The sequence below is a fragment of the Anabrus simplex genome, chromosome 3, assembly GCF_040414725.1.
Source record: "Anabrus simplex isolate iqAnaSimp1 chromosome 3, ASM4041472v1, whole genome shotgun sequence".
Classification (NCBI taxonomy): Eukaryota; Metazoa; Arthropoda; class Insecta; order Orthoptera; family Tettigoniidae; genus Anabrus; species Anabrus simplex.
Genome location: NC_090267.1, coordinates 346670629 through 346688704, shown reverse-complemented (window position 1 = coordinate 346688704; position 18076 = coordinate 346670629). Strand labels below are relative to the sequence as shown.

General features: G+C 39.7%; 3 non-coding genes across 3 annotated transcripts; all 3 read left to right on the top strand.

The window, feature by feature from the left end:
- The first annotated feature begins 2165 nt into the window (after positions 1–2165).
- On the top strand, positions 2166–2289 carry LOC137499063 (U5 spliceosomal RNA). Its single transcript, XR_011018003.1, has one exon. It is a non-coding gene; the product is annotated as a U5 spliceosomal RNA (small nuclear RNA).
- Positions 2290–8464: 6175 nt separating this feature from the next.
- On the top strand, positions 8465–8588 carry LOC137499062 (U5 spliceosomal RNA). Its single transcript, XR_011018002.1, has one exon. It is a non-coding gene; the product is annotated as a U5 spliceosomal RNA (small nuclear RNA).
- Positions 8589–14772: 6184 nt separating this feature from the next.
- LOC136867537 (U5 spliceosomal RNA) lies at positions 14773–14896 on the top strand. The gene has a single exon (XR_010859728.2). It is a non-coding gene; the product is annotated as a U5 spliceosomal RNA (small nuclear RNA).
- Positions 14897–18076: the final 3180 nt, after the last annotated feature.

Below are 18076 nucleotides of genomic sequence, written 5' to 3'. Positions count from 1 at the left end.
AAAAAAATAAAATAAAATAAAATTACAGTGCGTATGTAGGCTAAATGTCGGTTGGTAGAATCTGCTTGCAAATTACTGCCATGTGTTGAGTCCAAGAGAGCATACGAGCTCGAAAGTTGCTTCTCGTATAGCCTAACACAAAAGGCGCGCTCTCTCACAAATATCTGCGCAAAGTTATTATTAAGGAAACAGTGAAAATTGTTATCAAAATATCAATAGACCTAATTATTCTCGTTGCTATTTCTTCCGCAAACCGATCATTTTCGAAATTGAAACTTATAAAAACCTACCTATGAAATGCGACGATCCAATACGGACCCTGTAGCAACCTCATTTTCGTACCGTATTTGTCATCCATGAATATAATTGAAATCGTCAATACCTTTGCATCGCAGGAAGTACGCTGCATGGTTCAGTTTCTTTTTTAACTTTAATGCAAGTATACTTGAGTTTTTAAAATGTAAAGACAAAAGATAGGAACACAGATTCACGATGTATTTCAACCCCTAATAAATATTTAACTTTCAAAACAAAATCCATTACCGTACTATAATAAATGAATTAATTGCATGCTCTTATGTAAGTTCTTTGTATACATTAAATGGATATAGACTGCACCTGCTGTACTTAATGTATTGATATGTTTTGATACAATTTATTTGAGGGGGTTCAATTTTGTTTCCTTCTTTCGTTACGCCTCTGTAGATAGCAGAAAAAACATGAAGTGCAACACTTTCTAGTGAGTGATAATGAAAACATTCTAAAATTCATGAGAAACATATAATATAAATAGCCAAAGTAAGATATTTCGCGGCATGTCACAACATTCAAAAACAATCATTATTTTGTACTCTTCATGATTTCTGCTCCGGCTGACCTATGTGAAACCACACGCCGTGAAGAGTATAAAATACCGAAACGGCGACGGGTCACAGCACATGTTACTCTCAGTACAGATAGAGAGCAGCACAAACATGAAGTGCGACGCTATCTACTGGGTGGTATTAAACAATCTCGAAAATACATATTCAGAAGAAACATGTCTATATTCAAATTGGGAAATTTTCTGGCATACAACAATATCTAGTATCAATTTGTTTGAAGTCATATATTATTTTGTAAACGTCAATGTGATTATTTAAATCATAAACTTTAAAAGATAATTGTTAACGGGAAGAAACACTATTATACTCGCAGATATACGGCAATTAAGAACATTGAAATACCTAGACGAAAAAATTATTGACACTCTGGTCTCCCTTCAAATCGTATAAATCTTTCGAGTGGAGCTTGATTATTGAACTTCATTCCAACACACACCAGCAGGAAAAATGCTTCCTTTGCCATTTTTCTCATTATGTGGCCTAACACGCACCACCACCTTCATGTTGAAATTCATGCCAGTGGGAGCACGGGTCCTCGCTGATGCAACAGAGGGAGCGGCACGATTCCTCATCATGAAACTCATGCCAGTGGGAGCACGGGTTCTCGCTGATGCAACAGAGGGAGCGGCACGATTCCTCATCATGAAACTCATGCGCCCTCTGCTGGGTGTGCATACCCCCTTGGAAACCCGTCTCCGGGCTGCGATCACCATTGTGCTCTGCTGGAGTGTCTTATCGCACTCTAAGGCTGAAATAATGACTTATGGCATTGAAATTATCTGGACACATTTAACAACGAGGAACTTATCAACCTTGGAAAAGGTGAAAGCGAACTATATAAAGAAGGTGATAGGTGTATCAAAAACGACACGATCTAGACTTGTATATCTCCTCGCAAGGGAATCATTTCTCATAGAAGATCTCAGGACAAGTATGCCACTACCGAACACCGGTGCATCAAAGAAACTGCTAGCAAATCTGACTGAGAAGAGAGAAGAAGTCCAACCTGACTTCTATGGCACAGGGGCAATGATAGATCGCTCGTGGACAAAAGCTAATTTTGAATTAAGACATGTCATTACAAGATTAGCAGTTCACGGTTTTCATCACCTACTCTGCAAATCAAAACACTTCCATGACCCAAGTATAGACTGTGAGTGTAAACTATGTGGAAAAACGTGTGAACAGTACCACATTGAATTCTGTACAAGAAGAACAATGTCTATAAGTGATTATGCAAATATGTAACCCATCAATGTAATACTATATTCTCTGTTATGGCTATTTGGCTGCATTAAATATATTAATTAATAAATCTTTCGCCTTTTACTAAAGATTTCCGTGGAGGGGGACATTTGATGAGTCTAAAACTAATTTTTGTGACGGCTTTACCATAGTGTAAAGCCAACAGATGATTACAAACAAAATCTATTTCTGACATTGTCTTTTAGTCAAAAAAAAAAAAAAAAAAAAAATTATGTGCTTGAGCCCTGCTCGAACAGACGGGGGCAAAGTTCGAGCTTTGTGCGCGTACCGCCTCGTCTGTATTTGCTGTGCACTTCTGTATATTTTGAGCGTATAAACTGTATCTGTAATTTGGAGACTGCCAAAATCTGAGTATGTGCGATGATTCGTTGCAAATGCCTCCCCAGAATATACAAACTGCCTACAGAACTTCATGTGAATGCACGGTATAAAGACGACAGCAATATATAAGAAAATCAGTGAAAATAAGGCAACAAAATCTTACAAATCACTCGTGTTCAAAAAAAAAAAATGTCTACCATAGTCCCAGACAGTCTATTCCTTTGTTTGTTTAGTATCAGTCCTGCCTTAGAAAATATATGCGATCAATTTGTACCGTTGCAGGAACTTATTTTTGTTACTGTCCTGACACTATTACATACTGATCAAAAGTCAGAGGCGTATCAGAGATTGTGAGCGGGGAATCTATATTATTATTGTGTACTATTATTAGTACTTACTAGATTATTATTCACAATTTGCTTTTACCTCGCTCCGACACAGATAGGTCTTATGGCGACATTGGGATAGGAGAGCGCTAGACGCGGGAAGAAAGCAGCCGTGGCTTCAATTAAGGTACAGCCCCAGCATTTGCCTGGTGTGAAGATGGGAAACTACGGGAAACCATCTTCAGGGCTGCCAACAGTGGGGTTCGAACCCACGATCTCCCGAATACTCGATTCTGGCCGCAGTTAAGCAACTGGAGCTACTGGGCTCGGTGTTATTATTGTTATTATTGCTATTATTGTTGTTATTGTCTAAACAATTCTATTTTTTTATTTCATATGATATCTGCTTATCTATATGATCGCACAGCTAGGTGGGTGATAGACCTGATATAGAACACCTTAGCTCTAAGAACTGCCAAAAGAGCGTTAAAGATCTCAATCCTACGCACAGTTCGAGTGTGAGGCTGAGCTTCCAGGATGAAATAAAGAAGTAGAGAAGCAGCTACGGTAACAGCAAGATTAAATATAATATATAAGAAAATAAGGCAACAACATCTTACAAATCAATCGTGTTCAGAAAAAAAAATATCTACCATGGTCCCAGACAATTCCTTTGTTTGTTTAGTATCAGTCCTGCATTAGAAAATATTATTTCTGCATTGAACTGTAGGTAATACTGGAACGCTGACTGTATGGGAGCGAAGTGCGGCTTCAGGGGCGACTAGCTGTACGGCATGGAGGCATGACTGACGTATACATACATGTGACGAGACACAGGTATCTTAGCGAATTTTAAACATTTAGGCGGAATGCCTCTTACAAATTTCACCTCATTTACGGTGGATTTACAGAGGATTAATAGCAATTTGAAACTGAAAATTGGATCAGCATGAAATTTATTACATATGATAAACTCATTTGAATCTGACCACGAAGCAATATGATTGGCTAACTTCAGCAACTAATAAAATAATGACGGTGTGAGATATCAAATTATTTATCACCATGACCAACGCTTTAGCGCTCATGTACCCGGTTCACATTGTTTCTAACCTCTCTGTATGCGTAATTTATGCCAAATTGGGAGGAGTTTATTGTAATTAGCTATAACCCATTAATTTTAGATGCCAGGATGGTCTGGCATCCAGGAGTTGTCGTGCCCTGACTATGTTGAGACTACAGCGCTGGTTACTAGGTCAAAAGTGTTTCATATAATCCTTTCAAAATCCTTTCTGGCCGAGCCATCAAAAGCTGAATTTCAGTCCTTGTAATGTAAACAACTATTACAGTTTCTGAAGACCCCTATGTGCCTGAATTTTGTTCTGTGAAAGTTCTGTTAAGTATCGGTAACGATGCTATGCAGTAGTATGAGGCTGAGGTATTTCAGCACTTTCAAATACCACTGGACTGAGCCAGGATCGAACCCTACAACTGGACTCAGAGAAATAGTGCCTTACTATCTGAGCCACTTTATGTGACTGTTCCTATCATAACCACAACAGGATCATTCATTTTTATGTAGAATGTGATCTACTGGGACGTGGCTTTTCACTTTAGAAGTCCCACAGATATCGGTGGCGATTCAAGGTTGCCAAGGTGAGAAATTACTGACAATGCCACTAGACCAGGGATACTTAACCTGGGGTCCGTGGAGCCTTTGGGGGTTCATGGATTGGCTTTAGGGTATCCAACAAGTAAAAACTTTGACATTTAGTTTCACTATAAATTTAATATGCTTTTGCTGGTGAGACCTAGTGTTTACAGTGTCTTTTGGTATGGGAAAGAACAAATTTGTTACTTTCATTGACTTGTCCCAGTCTTAGCCTTGGCTTTGATAAAATGAAAATGACTGGGATACGAGTGAATCTCCTTATGTAGCCAGACCCTGTTATAAATGGTATGAGAATGTCACTCATAGGGTCTGTTGATGCATTCCTTTTAGTGTGCTAGGCAGACTGATATGTAATGGCAACTTCTTGTTTGGTGAGGAAAGCAATGGAAAATTACCTCACTCCTCATTTCCCTAGTACTCCTCTTCAGTGGCACCTAGGCCACCTATGGCAGCTGAGGACAGAGCTGTTGAGGATCAAACCAGCCTCCGGGCTGAATACTCATACAACAATATACATAATTTTAACGTGAACACTAGAATGTTATTTGAGAAATTTTAGTAATGCATAGTAATATTATAAATCAGCACAATTACTGGTAAACATTTCCCTGTTTTTATTGTAAATAGTTTTAAATTAATACTAAATTATAATTTGTAATAAGCTCACCGCCCTTTATAAATGCTAGAAATATGAATCTGACACTGCGTGAGTTGACCGCGCAGTTAGGGAAGCATAGCTGTGAGCTTACATTCGGGAGATGGTGGGTTTGAATCCCACCGTCGGCAGCCCTAAAGATGGATTTCCATGGTTTCCCATTTTCCAGGCAAATGTTGAGTCTGTATCTTAATTAAGGCCACAGCCACTTCCTTCCAAATCCTAGGCAGAGTGCAATTTGGATTTTAGAAACATACCACAAATGACAAATGTTTGGTGTCACAGTCCTTCTGTCGAGCTTATGAGTATGTAGACGTCATTGGCAAGATTGTCTGCAAAAAAGCAAGGATTCTATTTATAGTGTATTTTACACAAATTTCGATATGTTGTCTGTAGAAGTCTTTGAATCAATTAGCATTTCCTTGCTCTAAATTTTAACCCATTCATTATCAGTTAACTCAATCTATTATTATTATTATTATTATTATTATTATTATTATTAATCACACATAGTTTGTGATATACCCACACTTTCCTTTTTCATTTTATATTTCGACCAAATCCACTAATAATATGGCCTCAGCTATCGCGTGCGGGCATTTTGAACTGGCGCCATCTAGGCTACCAGCTAGTCAATTTCGTCGTTCCGTTTTACTCTACCAGAGGGCAGAATCAAACAAATCTGTCATGGGCGACCTGTGGCTGACTGAATAATTAATTTTGTCGTCAGGAATATTTTACATGCCCACATCGTACGACAGGGAGTGTCTACCTCTGCCGCGTTTTAGCCCGCGATCTTGGGATTGGGAGGCCAACACTCTACCAAATACAGCTCTACTCTACAAAAGCCCACACATTCTGAAATAAAATTCTGTCTGCCCCATGTGAGTCTTTCTTCTCTTTGTGGTTTCTACAATGTTTGTACCTGTCCTTTGTGCTCCAGGCTTTAGCAGGCTCCAACCCAGCTGCATAAAATACTTTATCTGCACGGTGCACGCCAAGATCGGCACAGATAGTTAGCCAGAGGCCTACAATGCAGAAAAACCGTGGGAGTTAAGAGGCCCGCAGATTTCTCAAGAAAAAGGTAAATGAATGAATAAATAACTTTACCCGAATGCGACTCTGCACGGGAAAGTTGACACCGTGGTGTATTTGTAGAATGGGCCGGAAAAAATAAAAAAATAAAATAAAATAAAATAACAGTGCGTATGTAGGCTAAATGTCGGTTGGTAGAATCTGCTTGCAAATTACTGCCATGTGTTGAGTCCAAGAGAGCATACGAGCTCGAAAGTTGCTTCTCGTATAGCCTAACACAAAAGGCGCGCTCTCTCACAAATATCTGCGCAAAGTTATTATTAAGGAAACAGTGAAAATTGTTATCAAAATATCAATAGACCTAATTATTCTCGTTGCTATTTCTTCCGCAAACCGATCATTTTCGAAATTGAAACTTATAAAAACCTACCTATGAAATGCGACGATCCAATACGGACCCTGTAGCAACCTCATTTTCGTACCGTATTTGTCATCCATGAATATAATTGAAATCGTCAATACCTTTGCATCGCAGGAAGTACGCTGCATGGTTCAGTTTCTTTTTTAACTTTAATGCAAGTATACTTGAGTTTTTAAAATGTAAAGACAAAAGATAGGAACACAGATTCACGATGTATTTCAACCCCTAATAAATATTTAACTTTCAAAACAAAATCCATTACCGTACTATAATAAATGAATTAATTGCATGCTCTTATGTAAGTTCTTTGTATACATTAAATGGATATAGACTGCACCTGCTGTACTTAATGTATTGATATGTTTTGATACAATTTATTTGAGGGGGTTCAATTTTGTTTCCTTCTTTCGTTACGCCTCTGTAGATAGCAGAAAAAACATGAAGTGCAACACTTTCTAGTGAGTGATAATGAAAACATTCTAAAATTCATGAGAAACATATAATATAAATAGCCAAAGTAAGATATTTCGCGGCATGTCACAACATTCAAAAACAATCATTATTTTGTACTCTTCATGATTTCTGCTCCGGCTGACCTATGTGAAACCACACGCCGTGAAGAGTATAAAATACCGAAACGGCGACGGGTCACAGCACATGTTACTCTCAGTACAGATAGAGAGCAGCACAAACATGAAGTGCGACGCTATCTACTGGGTGGTATTAAACAATCTCGAAAATACATATTCAGAAGAAACATGTCTATATTCAAATTGGGAAATTTTCTGGCATACAACAATATCTAGTATCAATTTGTTTGAAGTCATATATTATTTTGTAAACGTCAATGTGATTATTTAAATCATAAACTTTAAAAGATAATTGTTAACGGGAAGAAACACTATTATACTCGCAGATATACGGCAATTAAGAACATTGAAATACCTAGACGAAAAAATTATTGACACTCTGGTCTCCCTTCAAATCGTATAAATCTTTCGAGTGGAGCTTGATTATTGAACTTCATTCCAACACACACCAGCAGGAAAAATGCTTCCTTTGCCATTTTTCTCATTATGTGGCCTAACACGCACCACCACCTTCATGTTGAAATTCATGCCAGTGGGAGCACGGGTCCTCGCTGATGCAACAGAGGGAGCGGCACGATTCCTCATCATGAAACTCATGCCAGTGGGAGCACGGGTTCTCGCTGATGCAACAGAGGGAGCGGCACGATTCCTCATCATGAAACTCATGCGCCCTCTGCTGGGTGTGCATACCCCCTTGGAAACCCGTCTCCGGGCTGCGATCACCATTGTGCTCTGCTGGAGTGTCTTATCGCACTCTAAGGCTGAAATAATGACTTATGGCATTGAAATTATCTGGACACATTTAACAACGAGGAACTTATCAACCTTGGAAAAGGTGAAAGCGAACTATATAAAGAAGGTGATAGGTGTATCAAAAACGACACGATCTAGACTTGTATATCTCCTCGCAAGGGAATCATTTCTCATAGAAGATCTCAGGACAAGTATGCCACTACCGAACACCGGTGCATCAAAGAAACTGCTAGCAAATCTGACTGAGAAGAGAGAAGAAGTCCAACCTGACTTCTATGGCACAGGGGCAATGATAGATCGCTCGTGGACAAAAGCTAATTTTGAATTAAGACATGTCATTACAAGATTAGCAGTTCACGGTTTTCATCACCTACTCTGCAAATCAAAACACTTCCATGACCCAAGTATAGACTGTGAGTGTAAACTATGTGGAAAAACGTGTGAACAGTACCACATTGAATTCTGTACAAGAAGAACAATGTCTATAAGTGATTATGCAAATATGTAACCCATCAATGTAATACTATATTCTCTGTTATGGCTATTTGGCTGCATTAAATATATTAATTAATAAATCTTTCGCCTTTTACTAAAGATTTCCGTGGAGGGGGACATTTGATGAGTCTAAAACTAATTTTTGTGACGGCTTTACCATAGTGTAAAGCCAACAGATGATTACAAACAAAATCTATTTCTGACATTGTCTTTTAGTCAAAAAAAAAAAAAATTATGTGCTTGAGCCCTGCTCGAACAGACGGGGGCAAAGTTCGAGCTTTGTGCGCGTACCGCCTCGTCTGTATTTGCTGTGCACTTCTGTATATTTTGAGCGTATAAACTGTATCTGTAATTTGGAGACTGCCAAAATCTGAGTATGTGCGATGATTCGTTGCAAATGCCTCCCCAGAATATACAAACTGCCTACAGAACTTCATGTGAATGCACGGTATAAAGACGACAGCAATATATAAGAAAATCAGTGAAAATAAGGCAACAAAATCTTACAAATCACTCGTGTTCAAAAAAAAAAAAAATGTCTACCATAGTCCCAGACAGTCTATTCCTTTGTTTGTTTAGTATCAGTCCTGCCTTAGAAAATATATGCGATCAATTTGTACCGTTGCAGGAACTTATTTTTGTTACTGTCCTGACACTATTACATACTGATCAAAAGTCAGAGGCGTATCAGAGATTGTGAGCGGGGAATCTATATTATTATTGTGTACTATTATTAGTACTTACTAGATTATTATTCACAATTTGCTTTTACCTCGCTCCGACACAGATAGGTCTTATGGCGACATTGGGATAGGAGAGCGCTAGACGCGGGAAGAAAGCAGCCGTGGCTTCAATTAAGGTACAGCCCCAGCATTTGCCTGGTGTGAAGATGGGAAACTACGGGAAACCATCTTCAGGGCTGCCAACAGTGGGGTTCGAACCCACGATCTCCCGAATACTCGATTCTGGCCGCAGTTAAGCAACTGGAGCTACTGGGCTCGGTGTTATTATTGTTATTATTGCTATTATTGTTGTTATTGTCTAAACAATTCTATTTTTTTATTTCATATGATATCTGCTTATCTATATGATCGCACAGCTAGGTGGGTGATAGACCTGATATAGAACACCTTAGCTCTAAGAACTGCCAAAAGAGCGTTAAAGATCTCAATCCTACGCACAGTTCGAGTGTGAGGCTGAGCTTCCAGGATGAAATAAAGAAGTAGAGAAGCAGCTACGGTAACAGCAAGATTAAATATAATATATAAGAAAATAAGGCAACAACATCTTACAAATCAATCGTGTTCAGAAAAAAAAATATCTACCATGGTCCCAGACAATTCCTTTGTTTGTTTAGTATCAGTCCTGCATTAGAAAATATTATTTCTGCATTGAACTGTAGGTAATACTGGAACGCTGACTGTATGGGAGCGAAGTGCGGCTTCAGGGGCGACTAGCTGTACGGCATGGAGGCATGACTGACGTATACATACATGTGACGAGACACAGGTATCTTAGCGAATTTTAAACATTTAGGCGGAATGCCTCTTACAAATTTCACCTCATTTACGGTGGATTTACAGAGGATTAATAGCAATTTGAAACTGAAAATTGGATCAGCATGAAATTTATTACATATGATAAACTCATTTGAATCTGACCACGAAGCAATATGATTGGCTAACTTCAGCAACTAATAAAATAATGACGGTGTGAGATATCAAATTATTTATCACCATGACCAACGCTTTAGCGCTCATGTACCCGGTTCACATTGTTTCTAACCTCTCTGTATGCGTAATTTATGCCAAATTGGGAGGAGTTTATTGTAATTAGCTATAACCCATTAATTTTAGATGCCAGGATGGTCTGGCATCCAGGAGTTGTCGTGCCCTGACTATGTCGAGACTACAGCGCTGGTTACTAGGTCAAAAGTGTTTCATATAATCCTTTCAAAATCCTTTCTGGCCGAGCCATCAAAAGCTGAATTTCAGTCCTTGTAATGTAAACAACTATTACAGTTTCTGAAGACCCCTATGTGCCTGAATTTTGTTCTGTGAAAGTTCTGTTAAGTATCGGTAACGATGCTATGCAGTAGTATGAGGCTGAGGTATTTCAGCACTTTCAAATACCACTGGACTGAGCCAGGATCGAACCCTACAACTGGACTCAGAGAAATAGTGCCTTACTATCTGAGCCACTTTATGTGACTGTTCCTATCATAACCACAACAGGATCATTCATTTTTATGTAGAATGTGATCTACTGGGACGTGGCTTTTCACTTTAGAAGTCCCACAGATATCGGTGGCGATTCAAGGTTGCCAAGGTGAGAAATTACTGACAATGCCACTAGACCAGGGATACTTAACCTGGGGTCCGTGGAGCCTTTGGGGGTTCATGGATTGGCTTTAGGGTATCCAACAAGTAAAAACTTTGACATTTAGTTTCACTATAAATTTAATATGCTTTTGCTGGTGAGACCTAGTGTTTACAGTGTCTTTTGGTATGGGAAAGAACAAATTTGTTACTTTCATTGACTTGTCCCAGTCTTAGCCTTGGCTTTGATAAAATGAAAATGACTGGGATACGAGTGAATCTCCTTATGTAGCCAGATCCTGTTATAAATGGTATGAGAATGTCACTCATAGGGTCTGTTGATGCATTCCTTTTAGTGTGCTAGGCAGACTGATATGTAATGGCAACTTCTTGTTTGGTGAGGAAAGCAATGGAAAATTACCTCACTCCTCATTTCCCTAGTACTCCTCTTCAGTGGCACCTAGGCCACCTATGGCAGCTGAGGACAGAGCTGTTGAGGATCAAACCAGCCTCCGGGCTGAATACTCATACAACAATATACATAATTTTAACGTGAACACTAGAATGTTATTTGAGAAATTTTAGTAATGCATAGTAATATTATAAATCAGCACAATTAATGGTAAACATTTCCCTGTTTTTATTGTAAATAGTTTTAAATTAATACTAAATTATAATTTGTAATAAGCTCACCGCCCTTTATAAATGCTAGAAATATGAATCTGACACTGCGTGAGTTGACCGCGCAGTTAGGGAAGCATAGCTGTGAGCTTACATTCGGGAGATGGTGGGTTTGAATCCCACCGTCGGCAGCCCTAAAGATGGATTTCCATGGTTTCCCATTTTCCAGGCAAATGTTGAGTCTGTATCTTAATTAAGGCCACAGCCACTTCCTTCCAAATCCTAGGCAGAGTGCAATTTGGATTTTAGAAACATACCACAAATGACAAATGTTTGGTGTCACAGTCCTTCTGTCGAGCTTATGAGTATGTAGACGTCATTGGCAAGATTGTCTGCAAAAAAGCAAGGATTCTATTTATAGTGTATTTTACACAAATTTCGATATGTTGTCTGTAGAAGTCTTTGAATCAATTAGCATTTCCTTGCTCTAAATTTTAACCCATTCATTATCAGTTAACTCAATCTATTATTATTATTATTATTATTATTATTATTATTATTATTATTATTATTATTAATCACACATAGTTTGTGATATACCCACACTTTCCTTTTTCATTTTATATTTCGACCAAATCCACTAATAATATGGCCTCAGCTATCGCGTGCGGGCATTTTGAACTGGCGCCATCTAGGCTACCAGCTAGTCAATTTCGTCGTTCCGTTTTACTCTACCAGAGGGCAGAATCAAACAAATCTGTCATGGGCGACCTGTGGCTGACTGAATAATTAATTTTGTCGTCAGGAATATTTTACATGCCCACATCGTACGACAGGGAGTGTCTACCTCTGCCGCGTTTTAGCCCGCGATCTTGGGATTGGGAGGCCAACACTCTACCAAATACAGCTCTACTCTACAAAAGCCCACACATTCTGAAATAAAATTCTGTCTGCCCCATGTGAGTCTTTCTTCTCTTTGTGGTTTCTACAATGTTTGTACCTGTCCTTTGTGCTCCAGGCTTTAGCAGGCTCCAACCCAGCTGCATAAAATACTTTATCTGCACGGTGCACGCCAAGATCGGCACAGATAGTTAGCCAGAGGCCTACAATGCAGAAAAACCGTGGGAGTTAAGAGGCCCGCAGATTTCTCAAGAAAAAGGTAAATGAATGAATAAATAACTTTACCCGAATGCGACTCTGCACGGGAAAGTTGACACCGTGGTGTATTTGTAGAATGGGCCGGAAAAAATAAAAAAATAAAATAAAATAAAATTACAGTGCGTATGTAGGCTAAATGTCGGTTGGTAGAATCTGCTTGCAAATTACTGCCATGTGTTGAGTCCAAGAGAGCATACGAGCTCGAAAGTTGCTTCTCGTATAGCCTAACACAAAAGGCGCGCTCTCTCACAAATATCTGCGCAAAGTTATTATTAAGGAAACAGTGAAAATTGTTATCAAAATATCAATAGACCTAATTATTCTCGTTGCTATTTCTTCCGCAAACCGATCATTTTCGAAATTGAAACTTATAAAAACCTACCTATGAAATGCGACGATCCAATACGGACCCTGTAGCAACCTCATTTTCGTACCGTATTTGTCATCCATGAATATAATTGAAATCGTCAATACCTTTGCATCGCAGGAAGTACGCTGCATGGTTCAGTTTCTTTTTTAACTTTAATGCAAGTATACTTGAGTTTTTAAAATGTAAAGACAAAAGATAGGAACACAGATTCACGATGTATTTCAACCCCTAATAAATATTTAACTTTCAAAACAAAATCCATTACCGTACTATAATAAATGAATTAATTGCATGCTCTTATGTAAGTTCTTTGTATACATTAAATGGATATAGACTGCACCTGCTGTACTTAATGTATTGATATGTTTTGATACAATTTATTTGAGGGGGTTCAATTTTGTTTCCTTCTTTCGTTACGCCTCTGTAGATAGCAGAAAAAACATGAAGTGCAACACTTTCTAGTGAGTGATAATGAAAACATTCTAAAATTCATGAGAAACATATAATATAAATAGCCAAAGTAAGATATTTCGCGGCATGTCACAACATTCAAAAACAATCATTATTTTGTACTCTTCATGATTTCTGCTCCGGCTGACCTATGTGAAACCACACGCCGTGAAGAGTATAAAATACCGAAACGGCGACGGGTCACAGCACATGTTACTCTCAGTACAGATAGAGAGCAGCACAAACATGAAGTGCGACGCTATCTACTGGGTGGTATTAAACAATCTCGAAAATACATATTCAGAAGAAACATGTCTATATTCAAATTGGGAAATTTTCTGGCATACAACAATATCTAGTATCAATTTGTTTGAAGTCATATATTATTTTGTAAACGTCAATGTGATTATTTAAATCATAAACTTTAAAAGATAATTGTTAACGGGAAGAAACACTATTATACTCGCAGATATACGGCAATTAAGAACATTGAAATACCTAGACGAAAAAATTATTGACACTCTGGTCTCCCTTCAAATCGTATAAATCTTTCGAGTGGAGCTTGATTATTGAACTTCATTCCAACACACACCAGCAGGAAAAATGCTTCCTTTGCCATTTTTCTCATTATGTGGCCTAACACGCACCACCACCTTCATGTTGAAATTCATGCCAGTGGGAGCACGGGTCCTCGCTGATGCAACAGAGGGAGCGGCACGATTCCTCATCATGAAACTCATGCCAGTGGGAGCACGGGTTCTCGCTGATGCAACAGAGGGAGCGGCACGATTCCTCATCATGAAACTCATGCGCCCTCTGCTGGGTGTGCATACCCCCTTGGAAACCCGTCTCCGGGCTGCGATCACCATTGTGCTCTGCTGGAGTGTCTTATCGCACTCTAAGGCTGAAATAATGACTTATGGCATTGAAATTATCTGGACACATTTAACAACGAGGAACTTATCAACCTTGGAAAAGGTGAAAGCGAACTATATAAAGAAGGTGATAGGTGTATCAAAAACGACACGATCTAGACTTGTATATCTCCTCGCAAGGGAATCATTTCTCATAGAAGATCTCAGGACAAGTATGCCACTACCGAACACCGGTGCATCAAAGAAACTGCTAGCAAATCTGACTGAGAAGAGAGAAGAAGTCCAACCTGACTTCTATGGCACAGGGGCAATGATAGATCGCTCGTGGACAAAAGCTAATTTTGAATTAAGACATGTCATTACAAGATTAGCAGTTCACGGTTTTCATCACCTACTCTGCAAATCAAAACACTTCCATGACCCAAGTATAGACTGTGAGTGTAAACTATGTGGAAAAACGTGTGAACAGTACCACATTGAATTCTGTACAAGAAGAACAATGTCTATAAGTGATTATGCAAATATGTAACCCATCAATGTAATACTATATTCTCTGTTATGGCTATTTGGCTGCATTAAATATATTAATTAATAAATCTTTCGCCTTTTACTAAAGATTTCCGTGGAGGGGGACATTTGATGAGTCTAAAACTAATTTTTGTGACGGCTTTACCATAGTGTAAAGCCAACAGATGATTACAAACAAAATCTATTTCTGACATTGTCTTTTAGTCAAAAAAAAAAAAAAAAAATTATGTGCTTGAGCCCTGCTCGAACAGACGGGGGCAAAGTTCGAGCTTTGTGCGCGTACCGCCTCGTCTGTATTTGCTGTGCACTTCTGTATATTTTGAGCGTATAAACTGTATCTGTAATTTGGAGACTGCCAAAATCTGAGTATGTGCGATGATTCGTTGCAAATGCCTCCCCAGAATATACAAACTGCCTACAGAACTTCATGTGAATGCACGGTATAAAGACGACAGCAATATATAAGAAAATCAGTGAAAATAAGGCAACAAAATCTTACAAATCACTCGTGTTCAAAAAAAAAAAAATGTCTACCATAGTCCCAGACAGTCTATTCCTTTGTTTGTTTAGTATCAGTCCTGCCTTAGAAAATATATGCGATCAATTTGTACCGTTGCAGGAACTTATTTTTGTTACTGTCCTGACACTATTACATACTGATCAAAAGTCAGAGGCGTATCAGAGATTGTGAGCGGGGAATCTATATTATTATTGTGTACTATTATTAGTACTTACTAGATTATTATTCACAATTTGCTTTTACCTCGCTCCGACACAGATAGGTCTTATGGCGACATTGGGATAGGAGAGCGCTAGACGCGGGAAGAAAGCAGCCGTGGCTTCAATTAAGGTACAGCCCCAGCATTTGCCTGGTGTGAAGATGGGAAACTACGGGAAACCATCTTCAGGGCTGCCAACAGTGGGGTTCGAACCCACGATCTCCCGAATACTCGATTCTGGCCGCAGTTAAGCAACTGGAGCTACTGGGCTCGGTGTTATTATTGTTATTATTGCTATTATTGTTGTTATTGTCTAAACAATTCTATTTTTTTATTTCATATGATATCTGCTTATCTATATGATCGCACAGCTAGGTGGGTGATAGACCTGATATAGAACACCTTAGCTCTAAGAACTGCCAAAAGAGCGTTAAAGATCTCAATCCTACGCACAGTTCGAGTGTGAGGCTGAGCTTCCAGGATGAAATAAAGAAGTAGAGAAGCAGCTACGGTAACAGCAAGATTAAATATAATATATAAGAAAATAAGGCAACAACATCTTACAAATCAATCGTGTTCAGAAAAAAAAATATCTACCATGGTCCCAGACAATTCCTTTGTTTGTTTAGTATCAGTCCTGCATTAGAAAATATTATTTCTGCATTGAACTGTAGGTAATACTGGAACGCTGACTGTATGGGAGCGAAGTGCGGCTTCAGGGCTTGCTTGCTTGCTCGGACGCTTTCATTCCCCACCCTGAGGGGGTGGGGCGGGCCACCTAGAGGGTGTCGCCCTCTCCCTGGCCAGGGGATTGGACGGGGTTGTGTGGGATTGGAGGAAAAGAGAGATGGGGGGAAAAAAGGATTAATGCGTTGGAGGAGATGTTGAAGTGCAAGAGTGACTGGAGGTGGGCGTAGGATTACTCTTTATTATATATGACGGGCATAGGGGGGGAGGCGGGACATTCTGTGAGCGTTTTTTTTTTTTTTTTCAATACAGACATGATGCAAAAATGGATACAACAGACTTCGTGGGTAACATAAATTGACAGAGAAAAGAAAAAACACATAAGGTGATGAATATCATAAGTACATGTTACAAAGTTTGGGAAAAATAAAAATAACAAGCATACTTAGGGACATAGCCTTCCTTAGCAGAGCCTAATGCAAAATATCGGACTTGTACACTCCAGTTAATATATGTAAATTATACAGGAGGAGGCAGAAGCGAAGTATGTATATATGGTCTATCTTGGAGATAGATAAAGTAAGGAATAGGTGATTAATTATCAGTACATTAAGTATGAATTGTATAAAGAGATTAAAGAAAATAGGTACTAAGTGAAAAAGTAGAGGACTTGGTAGCAATGTAAATGAAAAAAGTTGCCCCTAGACAGTCTCCACACGCTGTCCGAGTGGAGGGGTCTGGTGGAGAGATTTGAAGATATGGAGTGGGGTGGGGATAAAGAGAGGGGTTTTGAGAGGGGAGTGCAGGAGAAGGGAGAGTATAGGATTGTTGCGGTCAAGGGAACGTTGGAAATAGCGGGCAGCAAGAATGGAGACGAAGGTATCTAGTTTGGGAATTGGGAAGATGTTGTACAAGTCAGAGGTGTGAAAGAGTGGATGAAGGCGGAGGGCGATGCGAACTAGGCGGCGTTCCATGGATAGGAAAGGTTTAAGGAGGGTAGGGTGAGAGTCTGCAACAGCCAGCCAGGCGGTGAAACCATAGACGATGGCAGAACGAATGAAGGCGGTGTAGGTGAGTAGGAGAAGGTGGGAGTTAAGGCCCCAGGTAGTCCCGGCAAGCCGGCGAACCAACCGGGCTCGACGGGAAGATTTGGTTTGAAGGGTCCGGAAATGCGGGCGAAAAGTGAGGAATTCGTCTATGGTTACACCAAGGTACTTGAGGGAGGGTTGAATGGTAAGTGGGGTGTCGCGGATGGTGAGTCGGAGGAGGCCAGGGTCACGGGTCACTGAAAAGCGACGGCGGCTACGACGGATTAAGATTGATTGGGTTTTGGAGGGGTTTATACGGAGATGCCACTTGTCACACCAGGAGAGAAAGGAGTCAAGATAAGGCTGTACAAGGTTATTCATGCTAGAGACGGAGGGAAGGGGTGCTAGAAGTGCAGTATCGTCCGCGAACTGAAGTAACTGAATGGGGGCGGGTGGTTGAGGAATATCTGCTACGAACAAGATGAAGAGTATTGGGGATAGCGGGGAGCCTTGAGGAACACCATAGGACATAGAAAATGAAGAGGAGAGTTCACGATTAATGGATATCCTAGCAGATCGGTGGGAGAGATAAGAGGCGATGAGGCGAATGTAGGTAGTAGGTAGGGCAAAAAAGTGAAGTTTAAAGATGAGGGCTGCGTGCCAAACAGAGTCGAAGGCCTGGTTGAAATCGAAAGTTATGAGAAGGGAAGGTTTTCCATGGTTGAGGTGATTGGAGGCTATTTGGATGAGCTTAAGGAGTTGGTCGTGTGAGGATAAGCCGGGACGGAAACCTCCTTGGGAAAGCGGGAGAAGGTGATGGGACGACAGGTGGGAGTGGAGGCGGCGGACCAGGATTTTATCTAGAAGTTTAGCTAGGACAGAAATGAGACATATTGGTCGGTAT